Source organism: Vigna unguiculata, chromosome 10, assembly GCF_037176805.1.
Source record: "Vigna unguiculata cultivar grain cowpea cultivar isolate G323 ecotype 2 chromosome 10, ASM3717680v1, whole genome shotgun sequence".
NCBI lineage: Eukaryota > Viridiplantae > Streptophyta > Magnoliopsida > Fabales > Fabaceae > Vigna > Vigna unguiculata.
In genome coordinates, this window is record NC_140801.1 from 16,034,606 (window position 1) to 16,041,738 (window position 7,133).

The following is a 7,133-nucleotide window of genomic DNA, read 5'->3' on the forward strand; positions in this document are numbered from 1 at the left end:
TTAATTTCCCTTACTAGATGAATTATTAAATGGACCATGATGTCAAAAAATGAAGGAGGAAAATACATCTTAAGTTGACACAAGATAACGATAGCTTCATTTTCCAAGTCATCCAATGTGGCAAGATCAATTACTTTCTGACAAATACTATTAAAAAACATGCAAAGACGAGTGATGACATGTCTAACACTTTTAGGTAAGATGCCACGAATAACTACTGGAAGAAGTTGTTGGATGAGAACATGACAATCATGAGATTTTAAACCAACAAGTTTCAAATCTTTCATTGAGACAAGACTTTTTAATATTTGAAGAGTATCCTTGTGGTACTTTCATTTCTCGTAGACTATCACAAAAACTTCTTTTCTCAAGTTTAGAGAGAGTATGACAAGCAGGAGGTAAATATGTCCGTTTACCATGAGCTTCTAGCTATAACTCCAAACGAAGACCCATCTCAACTAGATCTTTACAAGAATTAACATCATCCTTTGTTTTCCTTTTGATGTTTAGCAATGTTCCAATTATACTATCACAAACATTCTTCTCCACATGCATGACATCTATGCAATGTCTGACATCTAATTTTGTCCAGTATGGGAGATCAAAGAATACTAATTTCTTCTTCCAAATGCTTTTGCCAAGAACTTTCTTCTGTGTTTTCCCAAATGTGATATTTACTTGGCACATACGCTCATAAACTTGTTCTCTAGTTAAGGGTGGCGGTTGGATTTTTTCCTCCTAACATCCATTGAAAGCCTTTTTCAATCGATGATATGGGTGATTATGTCTCAAAAACCTTTGGTGGCCAATGTAACAAGTCTCCCTCCCATGTTTAATTTATGATAACTTGTGTTTTCTTCACAGATTGGACAAGCATATTGTCCTTTCACACTATCACCACTCATATTTCCATAAGCTGGAAAGTCATTAATGGTGCAAAAGAAGAGAGCTCCCAAATTAAAATTCACTTTTCCTTATGCATCAAACACCTTAATTACTTCATCTCATAACAATCTCAAATCTTCTATCAACGAAGTTAGATAAACATCAATATCATTTCCAGGTTGCTTTGATCTAGATATCATCATAGATAACATCATGTATTTTCTCTTCATAACCAACCAAAAAGGCAAGTTATAAATGATCAAAAAATATAGTGATTGGGACAAGCATGAATTTTCTGGTACTCCATACCCATCGGACATAGTATATTTTTCGCCTCATAATGACGGGTTGGCGATGTATTACCTTTTGGGAGCATTAGATGCAATAGTTCTAGTAACTCACTAAAACTTTTATCAGTCTACCCATTTTTGGCTTTAATGTTAAATAATCTTAGTGTTGCTAACAAACGAGTGAAACTCGTACAACCAGGATATAAAGTCTTTTCTGAATCATCTTTCAATGAATCATACACGTTTGCTGTACGAAAATTTTATTGTTCAATATCTTCAATCATATCTTCCATGTGATCCTTACAATATGGATTAAACTCTTGACTTTGAGATACGGTTGGAAGGTATACAACTTCGCCATGCCAGGTCCACGTTGTATAACTCTTCAGGATACCATCACATAAAAGATGTTCTCTATCAACTTAACTTCTTGTCGTCTCCTGTTCAAACAATTAACACAGGGACAAAAATATTTTCCATGTCGTTTAGAAAATTTTAGAAACTCTTCAACGCCATTGTCATAGACATCACTAATTCGAATTGCATTCATTCAACTTCGATACATTACTACACAACATGAGAACTTGGTTTAAATAAATATTATTGATGTGATAAAGACTTAATTGCTTCTATAAATAGGTGCTCTCATTAGTGACTCAAATTATGATATACTTTTATTATAATTAGTGACTCAACCAATGCTCTCATTAGTTTTTGACATTTGTTATTAAGACCACCGGAAAATTTACTACATAATAACAAATAATATTCATCCCTATTTTACTAAAATGAATGAACTTGATAAAAGATCAAGTTCATAAAACCAGCCACAAACAAAAAATCCACTCTTATGCTTTGAAATTCAAAGTAAATTGTTTGGAGGAACTGACCAATTTTATGTGCACTAAAATTCCAAGAGCAACAATTTAACGCATTCACCAAAATTCAAATCTCAAAAACGACAGCCAACAATTTCAATGTAATGAAGTTTAGAGGAACTGACCTTTTTCAATCCAAGTGATGGTAATCTTCCAATGGAGGTAGGAGCAGCAACGAAAAATGGAACAAACGCAGTAACAGCGACAATAGCTCAAGCAACTTCAAAATTGAGGTAGGAGCACTTACGGAACAAGCACCATGGACCATTGAACGACGACTAAAGCGTCAACGGAAGTGCGGCAACAACGACGACATCAAGGTGCAACAGCTTCCACGAAAGACAACAAATTTCCGTCAAGGTCCTTTGTGGTATTTCAAATGCCGTTGAGGTGGTTCGTGGTGCGGCGACAACGAAGGTTCGTGGTGCGACGATAGCGGAGGCTTGTGGTGCAGCGACAGTGGCGGTTCATGGCGTGGAGGTTTGCAAAGCAAAACGGAAAGGGTTTTGTGGTTCACAAATAGAGATGAAAGCAACGGAGAGGTTGAGGTTTACAGAGCAAAATGGAGAAGAAGATGAAAAGTGGAACGAATGCATAGTAAGGCACGAGCGAGAGAGGAAAGGGTTTCATGGGTTTGTGCAGAAAAACATTAGCTTGGTTCTGATTCTAACCGATCTAATATTTAAAAGCATCAATGTTTTTTTAATTAAAAAAAGAACGTTAGATTGGTTGCCCCCAAAACTGATATAATGTATACATTTTACATCGGTTCCCCACATAACTGATCTAAAGTAATTGAAGTTATTTTCAAAATTGCCACAACGTGATCTGTTAGATTGGTTCCTATACAACCAATCTAATATTCCTGATCTAATATCCCATTTTTGCCTCAGTGCTTGTCTAGGTGTTTGGTTAGTGCAAAGCTTGGTGGGGAATAAATCGGTGGATCTAGTGGCAAATATCAGCGAGGACAAAGGATCAGAGGTTTGTAACTGAAACACCATGAATAAACGAGAGTTCTGTAAAGTAATGAATGTTGTGATTATTGAGTGGTTATTGTAGTGTATACAAATATTAGTAAAAACAAAGTGATCAGGCAAATATGCATATATAATATTTCTTGATTTACAGAAAAAGGCAAAAGAGCTTGTGATTATTGAAGTGTGTAGTCTTAATATGTTAGGTTTTCATACTCAAATGCTTACTGTAATTGTTTTGTAATTTAATAACAATAATGTGTACTTGTTTTTGAAGGGTACAAAGGTATCCACACATAGGTAAACACATAAACAACTAAATAAACAAGTACCACAAGTCACCCCTGATATTCGTATTCCCATAAATCATTATTCTTGACGTGTTTTCTATATAAAACTATACCAGCTTTGGAAATAGAAGAAAAACAAAAACCAAATAACTTCATTCAAAACCACTTTTGTGCTCAACATGACTCCAAAAACTACCCCTAGTGGTGAAGGGTTGGCCTTTATCTTAACTTGAGTTAGGACTGCCCCACAAAACAATGATGGACAATGGGTTGGCATTGTAAATGCTACTTCCAATGGAGCTTCATAAGCTGTTATTTTAGCTGTAGAGTTTGACACAAGACAGTTTTAGGGAAGATAGCCTTGACAATCATGTCGGCATCAACATAAACAACATCAACTCCATGCAACAGATTCAATACTCCTCTATGGCTCCAAAGAAGTTTAGGCTGAGGGAACTAATGAAAGCAAATGGTGGATTTAGCCTTCAAAACAAGCTTGGACAAGGTGGGTTTGGAACTATGTATAAGGGGCTATTAGAAAACCAGGAGGCAACTATAAAGAGAGTCTCCAAGAACTCACACCAAGGGAAGCAAGAGTTTGTGACAAAAGTGACAACAACTGGAAGCCTTCACCAAAGAAAATTTGTTGAAACTTGTTGCATGTGACATCAATTATCTCGTGGCAAAGACCAAGTGGGTCGGCTCACAATCGAATCGTGGCACTTGGGTTTGTGTTACACTCTTAAGTAAAAAGTGTTGTGCCCTGACTAATGGTTATAGCTTTTGGCCTAGTGGTAAACGCTCAATCCTAACAAAGTGGTATCAAGAGCTAGGTAGACAACTAGGGAGCTACAAAGCAAGGTTCTTTTTGAGTGTGCAATAAAAAAGAGAGAGAGTTTGTTGATTGAGTGTCTGAGTCAAACAAATAGTAAGAGAGACTGATGGCCAACAACAATATGTCCTTACCCCAGCTAACACAAAAAGCCAACTACGATAAGTCGAGCATGTAACTAAAGGCCTATCTCGGATCCCAAGACGTATGGGATGTATTTTGAAGGTGGCTTCGAAGAGCCAGCAGATTCTTATGAATAAACGGTCGCCTAGATTGTTGCGTTGAAAAGAACACGAGTTAGAGATAGGACAACTCTGTATGCATTGTACCGAGTTGTGGTCGATACAGACCTTGAGAAGTTAGCAAATGCTACGACTTTAAAAGAGGCATGGTAAATGTTCCTGCGGAGAACAAATAAGAGATGTCAAACATGAGTATCACCTTACCTCAATCCGCAATCTCTCTAGTAAGCTTTCTTCCAGCATGTATGTACTATCTATTGGTGTCCCGACTTTGGACCGATTTGGACCCGGGAGGGGTTACCTACGCAGGAGACTCCGACGCTTAAGTCAGCCAAGAATTCTCAGAAAGTCAAATCTCGTGATTAAGGGATTAATGAATGTGTACCTTTAATTCGTGGGGTCCATGTGTATTTATAGATTATTAATTATGTTTGGACAGGTCATAGGCTGGGCTTTTGATTGGGCCGCAGCTAGGCCCCAGTTTGGTTATTGAGGGCCCCAAGCTCCTGGTTGGTAGTGTTTTAGGTTTATCAAGTTCTCGTTCAATTTTCTTAAGTTAATGATTTAGACCGCTTACTATTGATTGTTCGACATACATTATTATAGTTTATGTCCTTAAGGGGCTATGTAGGCGGATCTCATGGTTGTAGTCAGGTTAGGCCGCCTAGGTGTAGTACACTAGTCCCCTAGCATGTGCCAGTTCATCTATAACGGCAAAGGATGATAAATGTTGGTGTGTTTTGTTGGGCCGACTAGGTGTAGTACACCAGTCCTCCAATAGTGTGATGAACAGTGTTAAGGCTTGGAATCTAAATAGGTTTGTGGGAGGTGAAGGGGTGGCAAATATTAGAGGTCTAATTAAAGGGGTTTTACGCCATCATTTTTATGTTCGTGACTTTTCGCGTGTGTTGTGACGTTTCACATGTGTTGTGACTTTTGGCAGCAAGGAGTTGTAGTGTTTCGGATCGTCGTTTATAAATGAGGGTGCTATTGAGAGTGTGTTTTTGTTGGCTCATTTGTAAGAATTATGAGATCAGTAATTTGCGTGCGTTGGAGCTGTCCAATTAGTTCTTTGTTTCTGCTGGCATCTTTCTTACTTAAAAAGGTTTGTCTAGTACTAGTGGTAGTGTGTCGTTGTCTACATCGAGTAGTGAGAGTGGGCGGTCTAGAGAAGATATAGGTAGACATTCTGAGTAGGGGAGTGGTAGCCTCGTGGTTAAGACGGAGAGATTCCCTATAGAGACGATAACTGAAGTGAGGGAAGACCCTCCAAAGGAGATAGCGGAGAGTAGTTGGCCGACGAAGGCCGGTTATGAATGAGTTGCTGCTGATGTTCGAAATCAATCTTCGTTATTCAGATGGTCAAGGCTGCTTAACTCATGGCTGAACTGTACTCCTGTCATAGGTAGCGATGTAAGCCGTCATATAGTGTCCCTGGAGCGAGTGAGCATTGTTGAGCGTGTCTGCCATGGTTAGGAAGGAGTGGTTGATAAATTTTTCTACATGTATATGTGTCATTTTTCACAATTACATGTGAGGCTATCATTGGACGACTTCACCATGGGTGTACTCCGTCTATTAAATGTTGCACCTACCCAATTGCATCCGAACAACTGGCATACTTGCAAGCGTTTCGCATTCTTTGCTGATCGTTATACTTGCAACCTTCTCCACAAGCATTTTTGTATTTCTACGAGACAAGGCCACGACAACCGACAACATGGTTATCTTTGGAGTATCTTCTGGATGGGGTAATCGGTTTTGACGATGATGTTGTGGTTTTGGAAATAGGGGCATAGGCGTCGGGCTGCATGTACTAGGGAGTTCGCATCTCAATGAGGGCATTACATTTTTTGGGGTTAGCTTCTATGTCGCGTTGTGTTAGCATGAAGCCAAGGAATTTACCATGATCGACGCTGAAGACGCATTTTTCGGGGTTGAGACGGAGGTTGTACTGTCGTAACGTGGAAAACATTGGATAAGTATTGAGCGTATTGGTGATGACTCGGGGATTTGACCACCATGTCGTCGACGTATACTTCGACACATTTGCCCATTATATGGTTGAAGACTTTATCCATCAAACGTTGGTAAGTTGCTCCTGTGTTTTTGGGACCGAATGACATAACTTTATAAAAGTAGTTAGCATCTTCTGTGATGAAGGCGGTCTTGTTCATATCAGTTGTGGCCATTGGGATCTGATTGTATCCAGAATATGCATTTAGGAAACTGAGGACCTTTTTGTCGGCAGCACCGTCAACTAGCCAGTCAATATTGGGCAAGGGGTAGGCGTCCCTGGGGCATGCCTTATTGAGATCTGTGTAATCAACACACATTCACCATTTACTGTTAGTTTTTTTTACCAGAACTACATTGGAGAGCCAGGTGGTGTAGTGGGCTTCTTCGATGAAACCTCCGTTTAGTAACTTGTCGGCTTCAATCATGGCTGCTAGTCGACGTTCTTCACCAAGCTTCGGTTTCTTCTAAGAGACATATCCGGTTTCTTTGTAAATGGAAAGTTTGTGGAGCGCGACTTGAGGGTCAACGTCGGGTAAGTCAGTGGCAGACCAGGCAAAGAGGTTGGTGTTGCTGATGAGGGTAGGTGTGAGTATTTCACGCTGTTCGTGTTAAAGATTGGTGCCCATTTTGAGGGTGCGTCCATTAGGGAGTTCTAGGGGTAAAGTTTCATCAACGGGCTCGAGGCGTGCATCACGGCCTACTCTGGGTCCAAATCATCTC